Source organism: Lepisma saccharinum, chromosome 17 (genome assembly GCF_977018435.1).
Source record: "Lepisma saccharinum chromosome 17, izLepSacc3.1, whole genome shotgun sequence".
In the NCBI taxonomy this organism is placed as follows: Eukaryota; Metazoa; Arthropoda; class Insecta; order Zygentoma; family Lepismatidae; genus Lepisma; species Lepisma saccharinum.
In genome coordinates, this window is record NC_139245.1 from 62,580,834 (window position 1) to 62,593,026 (window position 12,193).

The 12,193-nt window shown below is 39.5% G+C and overlaps 1 pseudogene; it reads right to left on the reverse strand.

The window, feature by feature from the left end:
* Positions 1-7,102: 7,102 nt before the first annotated feature.
* Positions 7,103-7,394, reverse strand: LOC146001327 (ribonuclease kappa pseudogene; annotated as a pseudogene).
* Positions 7,395-12,193: the final 4,799 nt, after the last annotated feature.

Consider the following 12,193-nt stretch of genomic DNA (forward strand, 5'->3'; position numbering starts at 1 on the left):
CCTGCAATCCTATTCAATAGCTTCTTGGTTGCCACTGTCATTTATTTTTACTGTAGAATTAGATTCTACGTAAAAGCGAAAATACACCATGAAACATTATTATGCCAACACACACAGTGCCAGTATCATTTACAGGGGTCGCACTGGCCTGAAAATCCTGGATAACTGGAGAAGTCAGGAAAACAAGGCTAGGAATGAGATGGTCATTGGAAACACAAAAAAATTATTATAAGCGTTCGAAACCTGGACTCGGGGGAAATTTTATTGCCATACTTGGTAACCAAAAGTACATTTCGTTTTATCTTACATAGTGATTAATATATTTACAACATTAATGAACATAATGTCCTTCTCCAGAGAAAATTTTTAAATTCCACCTATGGGTCTGCCCCCTCCCTCCAGAAAATCCTGGGTACGAGCCTGACCCGTGGCGTACCTACCAACCGACTGCTGACCTCACTCCTACCAGAAGTTGGATATCATCCAACCAGTTACGGGGTGAGGTGTGAATTGAAATTGAAATTGAAATCGTAATTTTGGGTGCGTCAACACTTAGGTTATTTCGCACCTATCACATTATACGAAGCCCAGCCCCTTACCATATATAAAATATAACTAACATAACAATACTATAATGTCAGAGGACTAAAATATTCTTACTTGAGTTAAAACAGGGCAACACACGCACAGCCCTCCCAGGATTTATACTGGCTGTAGGTTTAGATGCCACAGTCTCGTTAGTCAGCAAAATGCGGTCCAGGGTATATTACGTGAAAGTGAGGTTGGCAATTCGGTGTACTACGTAGAAGGGCCACCGCTTACACTTCGGGGTTACGCGTGGTCAGCACGACCAACCCCAGTCATTATCGTAGGTTTTCATGACCAGGTTACACCACTCGTTCGTTCAATATCCTCACGATTCTGGGTGGGTGGCCACCTGCCACGACCGAAGGAGATGCGTCCAGCTCCAGACGCGTGCCCAATGGGGAAGGGGGCTTGGTGTTGGTGGATGTCAAAATATACTGCAGAACTACTAAAAAATAAGATACAACCCCTTTCGAAAATCCTGGGCACACCATTGAATGCGTCCCTCCCAACCAAGAGAAAGCCTACATCAGGCAGGAAAATCACAGCACGGAGTTTGGGGGTTGTTTTTAAAGAAATCGTTGACGCACGACATCAAACTATGGTCAATAAATTCGTCTCTCCCCCCAACTTTCCCTCGCTCAAGGACGACTGGTCACATGATGCTCTATGCTTCGCAAGAAGTCGTCCCTTCTCCCCGCAGGCAAGTTCCGTCGTGTTCTCTGCCTGAGAAAGCCCATTTTTGCAAGGCTAAGGCTTTTGTCAACCCTCGCGGTCTGAAAATTCTGTGGAAGCTAGAAGAACTTGCCTTCCTGTGATTTCGTGTTCACTGTTCACGTGGAAGCGCGTACAGGGGATACAAGATCTGTGGCGCATAGAAATATTAATAATTGATTGAATTGCTTTATTTTACTTCGCTTCTTGTGCCACTTTTGGCTAATTTGCGAAGATGAGGATGAGTGATGATATGATGAAATTGATGAATGGACACTTACAAAACATCCATGCCCAGGCCAGGATTCGAACCCGGGACCCCTGCATAAAAATATTTACATCAACGGCGTACGCAAGGGTAGGGTACCGACTTTAAACCCCCTCTAGAGTTTTGAAAAGATAATGGAAAATTATGTGGTAAAAAATGGCCAGTTTAATATTATCTGCGACAATAATAACAATAATAATTTGAATTATTATTCCCATTCTAACGATGGAAGCGGCCCCGGCGCCTACCCAGCGTCGAATAACATGGGTACCTGGGGGAAACCCTGGGGGGTAAAGGCGGTCAGGGGCGTGATGCTGATCACATCACCCCCCACTCACGACCGGATCAAGAAGGTGTGGGGCGTTACCCCCACACCCCCTATACGCCTTCATGGCGTGGTGCTATGCACAGGGGAGCACTTTACCTTCTTTACCTTTATTCCCATACAGCATGGACAGAAGCACTTAAGAGTGAATGCCTTGAAAATAATCACGAATTTTTGAAAATAAAATATGAGGGCAACTATGAATTAAAAGAGGAAAAAGTTTGTTTTGTATCTTGTGCTGCAACAATGTTCAACGAACATGTATTTTTTTTCCTGTGAATAATGAGCATCAAGTAAAGAAAGTTCTTGGTCCATTGCAATCTGCTAATAAAGACAAAGGCTAGGCCGACAAGAATACGCAATAACCAGTCCGCCCCCCTATTGTTTACTACAGCACGTTTGAATTTCAGAAATCGGACGACAATAAGCCTAACTATTGTGAAATATTGTGTTGGTAAGAACAGCGAGACAATCCAGATGCAAATTATTGTACAGTGTCTCTCAAAATTTTATGACAACGACATTGTAAACTAGGCAACCCAATTTACACAAGGAGTTGGTGGGTTGCGTGTAGAGTTAGGCTGAATTTCAGGGTTGCCACATGCACATTAGATATATTTAAATTACGCGAAAAAAGAAATCAACGTATTATTGCACAAAACTAGAACAAAAATCAGTATTACATTTGTTGCAAATGGAAACACTTTCTGGAAGAAGGAAAGTCGATGTTCTACTATTCATTGTTGATGAGTCTGCACAAAGGAAAAGAGGAGAGAGGAAACGAAAGGGGACAAAGGAGAGTAGAAAAGCGAAAGCGAAAGGAGAAGGAGAAAAGTAAAGGAGGGAAAAAATAGAGGACAGAAGTGGGTAGGAGAAGTAATTACGATAATGGAAAAAGATGCGAGGAGATGAGGAAAGTGGAGCATAGAGGAGAGAAGAGAAGAAGGAAACCGAGGTGATAGAAGAGGAGGAAAGGAGTTTGGAGAGGAGAGGAGGAGACGAGAAGAGGGGAGTGGAGTGGAGAGTAGAGTAAAAGAGAGAAAAAGAGAAGAACGAAAAGAAGAGGAGAAGAGTGCAATGCAGTCGGAAATCTAAGACAGGAGAGGAGATAAGAGGAGTGGAGAAGAGTGGGATGAAGATAAGAGGCGACAAAAGTAGGGAAGGCGGTATGAGATAAAAGCAGAGGAGGAGGAGGGGAGAGAATAAGGAGAAGGAGAAGAGAAGAACAGAAGGGACTGGAGACGAGAGGAGAGAAGAGATAGTTGCAGAAAATATCGTCTCGGCGTCAAGAACTAACTAATGCATTGATCAAATGATCGACATGAAACATTCCATAACATTTTATAATGTATTGGAGAATGTATTAGATCGGCGCGAAATTCCTTTGGCCGAGTTCAGAGCAAGATAAAATCTTCCACGTAAGATCTTTGATTTTACCTGCGATTATACCACTAAAAACATGAATGTAATTTTAATATTTACAAGAATTGTCCAATTCTTCCCCACTTCTCGGTTCGTTGAAATGGAGATTTTTGTTATTAAATATTTCCCCTCCCCCATTGTTAATTCCAAACTGAATCATTCCGTTTCACACGGTGTGCACAATGAACACAATGGGATATGACTAGAACTTACGAAAAGTTTCTGCCACCGGAGGGGTTTGAACCTACGACCATCAGATTGACAATCCTTAACGGTAACCACTACCCTACAAGCTTTCGCTCCCGAATGCAGGTGGAATGAGCTGACGAGTGTGAAATGTAGATCCAACTCTCCTCCTACATGCCATGTGCAAAGAATACTTGTTTGTAACAAAGAAAACGAAGGTAATACGACTCGGCGAAAACATTTAATGGAGAATTGCACATGATGGAAACTTTTCATTCGATATTTGCAGAAGTATCCTTGCATTGAACTAGAGTGGGAAAAGGGGTAAAATTAGTATGTTCTGAATTTCCACAAATATAAATAGTTCTTTCATAAATATTTGTCAATGTCTTTGAATCTGTACACAATTATCGTTAGAGTATCATAATTCAAGATCTGATACGTAAAAATATCCCTTTGAACTTGTGTCGATTCATTTATTTGTTTATTTTTTTTAGTAAATTTCAGATGCAGAACAATATAGCCACTATACACTGCTAGTTACTAGTTACTTCTTCTAACTTACTTACACGTATTATGTTGATTAGACATTATTAATGGAAAATATCTAGACGCTTCAAAATTGCGGACGATGTTCTCTTCCTGTGATACTGCAGCAAAAGATATGCTTGTTTTCTGATGCAAGTCTCGTGTCCAGAAAACCTTATGAAATGTATTTGCTGTTGCGTAAGGTGACACGAAATAATTACAACGTTTGCGAACTGGCAAATGTGCGAAACGTTTTTCAAAGGCAGACAAGCTTGGTACGCGTAGCGTAGCTTGCTCGCGTTCATGAGTCACACTTCACAAGGCCGCTCCTTATCGCAAAACACAGTGCGTCGATGCACAGTGTCTGCACCCAGCAAGTTACAAGTGACCAGAGTCGAATTTTAAAGAGAATCTGAAGAATGATAGATTTCATCAGAGGCGGCTAGGTAGGCACTAGCGCAACATGCAATAAGCAATTATTCCTACCAACAAAAAAAACTTATTGAATAAGTATTCGTATAGTAATATGTGCTTTATCGTGTAACATGTAAGATACTAATTGGGATTATAGCGTAGTAGGGCAACCGATCCATGAAAAACAAAATAAAATTGAATGGTTGCTTTATTATAGATAAATATTTAAAAAATATATTTTTCCTCATTCCCTTGTTTTTTCTTATTTTAATAATAATAATAATAAGCCATGGCTCAACAGCTCTCGCAGGGCCTTGGCCTTCCTTCCGAATGCCAGTCTCCCTTCCACAATCCTTCCTAGAGATCTTCAACCAGATGGGGTGACGTGGGGTCAGCACGTCGAATCCTCAACCATTATGCTGACTATTCACCTGATGTTTACATTTTCGTTCCTGTTCATCGCGGGCGGGACCGTACTTCCGGTTTTGAAAAAGTAACATGGATTACAAAGATGTAAGGGTAATATCTTGCATAAAAGGTGACAATCATTGCGTGGCTGTTGGTTGCAATATGAGGTCTGGAGCGATTAAATTTTCTCAAGTATCTGTGAATCTTTTTTCGGCAGACACGATACGAAAACTCAGTGGATTCAGGCAATAAAGCAAAAAGAAACTGGAAACCACAACATGAGATAGAAAAATTAAGAGAGCTGTGTTCTAGTAGATACACAAATCAAAAAATTTATTCTCATATAGTCGGAGTACATTTAAGTTTTTTTGTTGTTTTAAGTACGCTTTATTCACAGTAAGGCTAATCGGGACTCGACCTACAGTTTAAAGTGGCCATATTGTGCCTCCACCAGATATCGAATCCTGGACACCTTGATTACAAGGTAGCGACGTTACAGCTATGCCATCGGGAGGCTTCGAAGTATTTGAATGTTTATAAATAATGTAAGCTTTATTTCAACCTGCCGAGTCCTCAAACATCCTGCATATTCGAATCATGTGTGAAAGTGCCTGTTTTTTTTTCGTTTCGTTAAATTAAAAATCAACTGGCATGGTTTGATTGATTGATTGATTTAGTTTATTTTACTTCGCGTTTTGTGCCTCTTGGCTAATTTGCGAAGATAAGGATGAGTGATGAAATGGATAAATGGACATTTACAAACAACAAAGCCCGAGCGGGATTCGAACGCGGAACCCTTGGAGTCGCAGCGCGATCTGCTTACCACTTTTTTTAAATATATCAACAAACTATAATATACTTTATTCACATAACTATCATACATTTTCATAAATATTAAGCTAACATATACAATACTTTTGATAGATTTTTCTTGTAGAAAGAAAATACTGGAATGTAACAACTTTGAGTATTCTTCAGAAGCAAAGCTTCTTGATAATGAGATTTCGATAGTAATAATGTTAGAGAACAAACACTAATTCTTACCTCACATGACACAAAAATGATGCACCACCCAACACCCTACAACTAAAGGGATTTTCTACATAATAAACTGGGGTAAATCTGTAAGAAGCTTGCAATCGAAAATATATATAAAAAAAGATCTGCTACGTTATAATTTAACTCATTTTCAGACCACATTACCTTTGAGTATTACATTTGTAATGAAAAAAATAGTTACGTACTTCCAGAAGTACAAATCATAAAAATGAAATCTGTTTTGACCCACAAACAAATAGCACTGAATATGAACATTTCAATCATAATATGGAGAAGATAACGAAAGTGAGATTCTATTTACATTAAATCACTGTCACTCATATTTTATAACCCTCTGCCCACAAAGTGAGTTGGTATCATTGTATGACGTCTTGCCTCGTTTTGATTGGCTAGCATGCTCAGAGCCATGAGGAAGAATCAAGCCTGCTCAGTTGGAAGGCATCCGTTAAGGGGGAAAGAGTGGCGTGACTCTTACTGTACACGTGAATGGTGAGTGTGGCTATGCGATGGGGGATGTAAGTAGATTGGGGTTCCTTCTAATTCTTTAGTTAGATATTTATTTATTTGTTCAATATTAGGTTTGTTATTTTCAATGGATAATTAGATTATTATTAGCATCAGTATCCAGGAACCTAATCTATAATTCTCGGTCGTATGGCCGCGTGCACTACTCACGTATTGTCCCCCAATTATTAATCTATTAAGTATTAGGATATTAATTTATTTGAATTTGATATAAAAAGAAAGGGAAATATAAACTATTTGTTTATTAGAATTCTATATTCTGGCATTGTTAAAAATAAAATTGGAAAGATCTAAGTTCTGGTTTGAATTCGTAAAAATAATTTCCTAGAAGAATGGACGGGGACAACAGCTTACTTTCACTGGTACTCTGTATACAGTAGATCCTGTTTTATGCAGTTGAGTTTGAGCGTGACTACAATGAAATGGGCCTTTTTTTACAGCTTAGTTGCAATTTACAAAACTTTCTTGAAAACAATTCTTATGTTTTTTTTCTCTTATGTTGTTCGGAATACTGAAGAATGTTTATTTACACATTCGAAACTTTCATGATGCACGATTGCTACAGTTTCTGCCATTGATATCTTTGATAGAAAGAACACATTTAATTCTTCATTACATACTTGTGGAAAGACGATTATTCACATAAAATTCATGCGCCGAGAAAAAGGTTATGTGAATACATACAAACTTGCAGCTATCCAACAGTTGTAGGCATTCGTTTGATAACTTTTATCAGCAGCCAGATAAAAATCTTTTACTGATGGATATGATGGCTCCAAAGGTAAATCCTCTGCCAATGCTGCAGCTCTAACATAATAAAATATTCCCATAAGAACCAGTTGCACAATTCCCCATACGCTTACGATCAATCCACAAAGGGAGAACTTTGGGCCACAAATTTTCATGTTTATATTGTTAAAAAAATCACAAGAGGAACGATATCCAAATTTTTCGTCAACTTTCAGCATCTACAACCACTCGGCCACAGGGTCCGGCACAACTGGCATGGCTATATATGTTAATGGTTAATTAGAATGATAATTGTAAAGAATGATAAGTGGCCAAACATAAATAAGAACCTACTTAAAATACACGTTTATGTAAAAACTGATCTTTGGTTTTAATAATGAGAAATAAAATATGCACTTTATATCTATTAGGATATGTAGAATATCTTTGATTTGCGTTGGTGTCTTTAATCTTCTTTTAACCTTTAAGAATTTATTATTATTTACTTCTTTTTTAATTTCGATTTTTGCAACTCATATGAGTCAGGAAGACATCTGCGTTGAATAACAGAATGTGTCACTGCTAAAAACCATCTTGTAAAGACGGTTAATTGATTCCGAGAATTTACATGAGCCTTCGTATCAGTCAGAAAAACATCTGCTGAAGACGTTTGACGATTTCTGAGAATTTTATATGAGATGTCATATCTGCCAGGAAAACATCTGGTGAAGACGGTTAACTAGCCGCAGTAGAACCGTTAGGAACGGAAATAACTGCTTTGTCATGCTTGCTTATATAAAGAAAGGCGTTCTCTCCACAACACAGTGTTCGTGAAACAGTCATCGTACGATCATGGATGTACAGTTATTCGCTGACAATCTGTTAGCACGTTATCGTGATGGATATTACACAACACATGGACAGTTGCGAGAAGTGTTGACGATCATCGCGCAAAAAATCATCGCGGGAGAAAGTATCTCCCTAGTAGAGGAGTATGACCGTCTACTACAGACCGTGACATCATTCGTACCCGATCTTACCGAAGAAGGATGGAGAGATATTTCCGAAGATTCGCCAGGCCCGTCATCGACACCCGATCCTGTATCCAGAGTTGCCGAGGAGAAGCAGATAGCCGTCACATCACCAGGAACTTCCAGAAACACCTCATCCGGATCAGACCCGGAACCTTTACCAGGACCGTCATGGAGACCGGATCCCTTACCCTCAGCAGAACCGTCATCCCAAAATGCTTCTGTATCAGATAGAAGAGGTAAGAAAAGAAAACGTGATACAGTGCCTCATGAACAAATAGGGAACATAATATTACATAACATTCAAGAACGTGAATATCCAAAATTCCGTTCCAAAGGACGTCGTGTGGAATTCAGTTTCTCGCACCCTCCAGAAAATGCCGATCCTCACACATGGATCCGTGAAGGTGTCGAAAATCTTCTCACCTATGTTAAGAAAGACACCAAGGATGAAGACAAGATAGGTTTAACTCTCTCTAACATATCTGACCCCACGGTGAAAGATAGTTATGTCGGGTGGCACAGATGTGATCAGTTACACAGTGATATGGTGTGGAACATTATGTATAAAATATTGCAGAGCGCGAAAACATTCACGGCTACAGACCGTTTAATTTTGCGCGCCGACCATGTCGACATACCTGTCGGAGGTGGCGGAGGTAAAAAAACATATTGTTTACCTAATTACATGCTAAGCACGCGAGAAAGAAGTGTCGTCGGTGTGCCGAATAGAAAGAAACCACTCTGTTTAGCTGAAGCTTTGATCATAGGAAAATCCCATGCTGATAATGATCAGTTCTATTCACAGTATCGAAGAAATAGAAATCTTCTCAAACCTGTTTTCAAACTTATGCGCAAAGCAGATGTAGATCTCACAGACAATGCGTGTGCAGGAAGTGGAATTCCTGAACTGAGAAAATTTCATCAAGCCCTTACAGAATATAAAATTGTTGTATACAACAATCTTCGTGATGTGAAAGATGTTTTGTTTGAAGGACAGGTTGAAAATGTTTCCAAATATATATACCTTCTCTATGATAACACTCGACAGCATTATGATGTGATAGTAAACCGTGTTGGAGCATTTGCGGCAAAACAAGAATGTCGCGGGTGTAACGAACTCATATTTCGAACAGCTCATAACCATCTGTGTAAACAATTATGTTCTATGTGCCGTTCAACTCCACCGTGTGTGCCTGAACAGGGTGTTCGCAGAATATGTCAGACATATCACAGAATTTTCAAAAATGAGAACTGCTTCACAAATCATGTTTCTACACCATTCCGAAACGGTACAGTCTGTAGTGAAATCCAGCAGTGTCCCCGATGTTTCAGAATTATTCTAACACACAATACATATGAAAAAGTGCATAAATGTAACATGAAATACTGTACTGTATGCAACTGCATGAAACCTATAAATCATTTCTGCTACATGGCTATACCAAAACCTAAACAGAATTCAAAATTTCTATATATATTTTACGATTTTGAATGTTACAAAGATATTCCTCACTCCGAGAAAGAGAAAAGTTTTCTTCATGTTCCTAATCTTATTGTGGTGCAGACGGCCTGTCACACATGTTACAAGAAAGAGGATCTAACGGTTCCATGTTCTGTTTGTGGAACAAGAGAGTTTATATTCTGAGATGACCCTGTAGACACCTTCCTGTCCTACCTGGAATTACAACATAAGTTTTCCAACATAACCATTTGTGCACACAATGCACGAGGTTACGAATGCACGTTTCAATTACGAAGAATGCTGGAAAAAGAAATGAAACCTCGTGTGATCTTAGACGGTACCAAAATCATCAGTATGTCATACCAAAATCTTCATTTTGTGGACAGTCTCAACTACGTTCAGACAAATCTTGCTGGATTTTCCAAACTTTTCGATTTGCCTGTTCAGAAAGGCTATTATCCGCATCTGTGGAACACCTACAAGAACAGAAATTACATAGGGCTGATGCCTCCTCCTTCTGCATACGGCTATGAATATATGAAAACAGTTGGAGATCAGCACCGCTTTATGTGTTGGTATGACATTGAATGCAGTAAAAATGTACCTTTCAACAACAAAAACCAACTAGTCCAATACTGCATCAAGGATGTTACCCTGTTGAGACAAGGATGTCTGAAGCTGAGACAGAATTTCCTTGACATATGCAAGATCGACATTTTCAAGGATTGTCTCACAATAGCATCTGCCTGTTCACTAATTTACAGGCAGAAATTTATGACGGCTAACACTATAGGAATAATACCTAAAGGAGGTTACCATCATGCAGATCAGATGTCCAAGTTCGCATTGAAATGGTTAACCTACGTGGAAGAACAAAATGATGTAATACTTCTTCACGGCGGACGTACTCGTAAAAAATATGTCATAGGAGGGCGTTACAGAGTGGACGGCTATCACGAGGAGACGCAGACGGTGTACGAGGCGCTTGGATGCTACTGGCATGGTTGTCAACGCTGCATATCAATTAACAGGGGTATGTATCCGAAAGGTGACGAAGAAGATGAAACCGTTCAGGATAGTAACAGTGACAAACATAGTGACATGTTGAACACTGCAGCCTTCAGATACGAGACATCGTGTCGTAAACTTGAGGCTCTACGTTCTGAATGATACCATGTTGTCACAATGTGGGAATGCGATTTCAAAAAAATATTGCAAGCAGATCCTGAACTCGATATCTATCTATCGACACACCCTATCGTTTGCTGCATTCCTTTAAATCCACGAGACGCCTTATATGGAGGAAGAGTTGAAACAGTCAGGACGTATTACAAAATCAAGGAAAATGAAAAATTACAGTACTATGATTTTACAAGTTTGTACCCTTATGTGAACAAATACTGTTCCTATCCTGTCGGACATCCTACCATATTTCTAGGAACTTCTATTCCTTCGGTAAATGAGGTTTTGAACATGGAGGGGTTCATAAAATGTACTGTTCTGCCACCAAAAGCCCTTTTACATCCTGTTTTACCTATAAAAATGCATGGAAAACTGATGTTTGTCTTGTGTAACGAATGTGCTATCAGATTAAAATGTGAAGGTACATGCAGCCATTCCGATTAACAACGCGCACTTTCGGGGACTTGGGTCATCGCCGAGGTGCGTAAAGCTTGCAGTTTAGGCTACAGAGTACTGTCAGTGTCGGAAGTGTGGAAGTATGAAACATCGATGTACGACCCTGTCACAAAGACTGGAGGACTTTTTTCTGGTTATGTCAACACCTTCTTGAAAATAAAACAGGAAGCGAGCGGCTGGCCTTCATGGTGTCAGAACGACGAGGATAAGAAGAAGTACATACAGAAATATTTCGATAAGGAGGGTATTCTATTGGAAGAAAACAGTATCGAAGTCAATCCTGGTAAACATACTCTGGCTAAACTTTGCCTTAATTCTTTATTGGGCATGTTCTGTCAACGGGACAACCTTTTCCAGACGACCATCATCAAGGAATCGAAAGATTTACTCGATAAAATGACTGACCCAAATATAATGATTGGAGGAGTCGTATTCATCAATCAGGACACCGTTTTAGTGAACTGGAAATATGTTGAAGAGGCTGTCAGTCTGAACAGGAAAGTAAATGTTCCTATCGGAGCCTTCACAACATGCCATGCTCGTCTGAAACTGTATGAACTTCTCGAAAAATTGGATGACAGGATATGCTATTGTTATACAGATTCTGTAATTTACGTAGATAGTCCTGAAATGAAATATCATCCCCAGACAGGTGACGCACTAGGAGAACTCACCGATGAATTGGCTGATTTCGGACCCGATGCAGTTTGTGAACAGTTTGTTTCAACGGGACCGAAAAGTTACAGCATGAAAATAACAAAACCGTTCTCCGAACCGAAGTATATCTGTAAAGTGAAAGGAATCACATTGAATACCTCCACATCGGAATTGGTCAATTTTGATACCATGTGCGACATGATAAACAATGAGCAACCTGAAGTTATGGTCGAAAATAT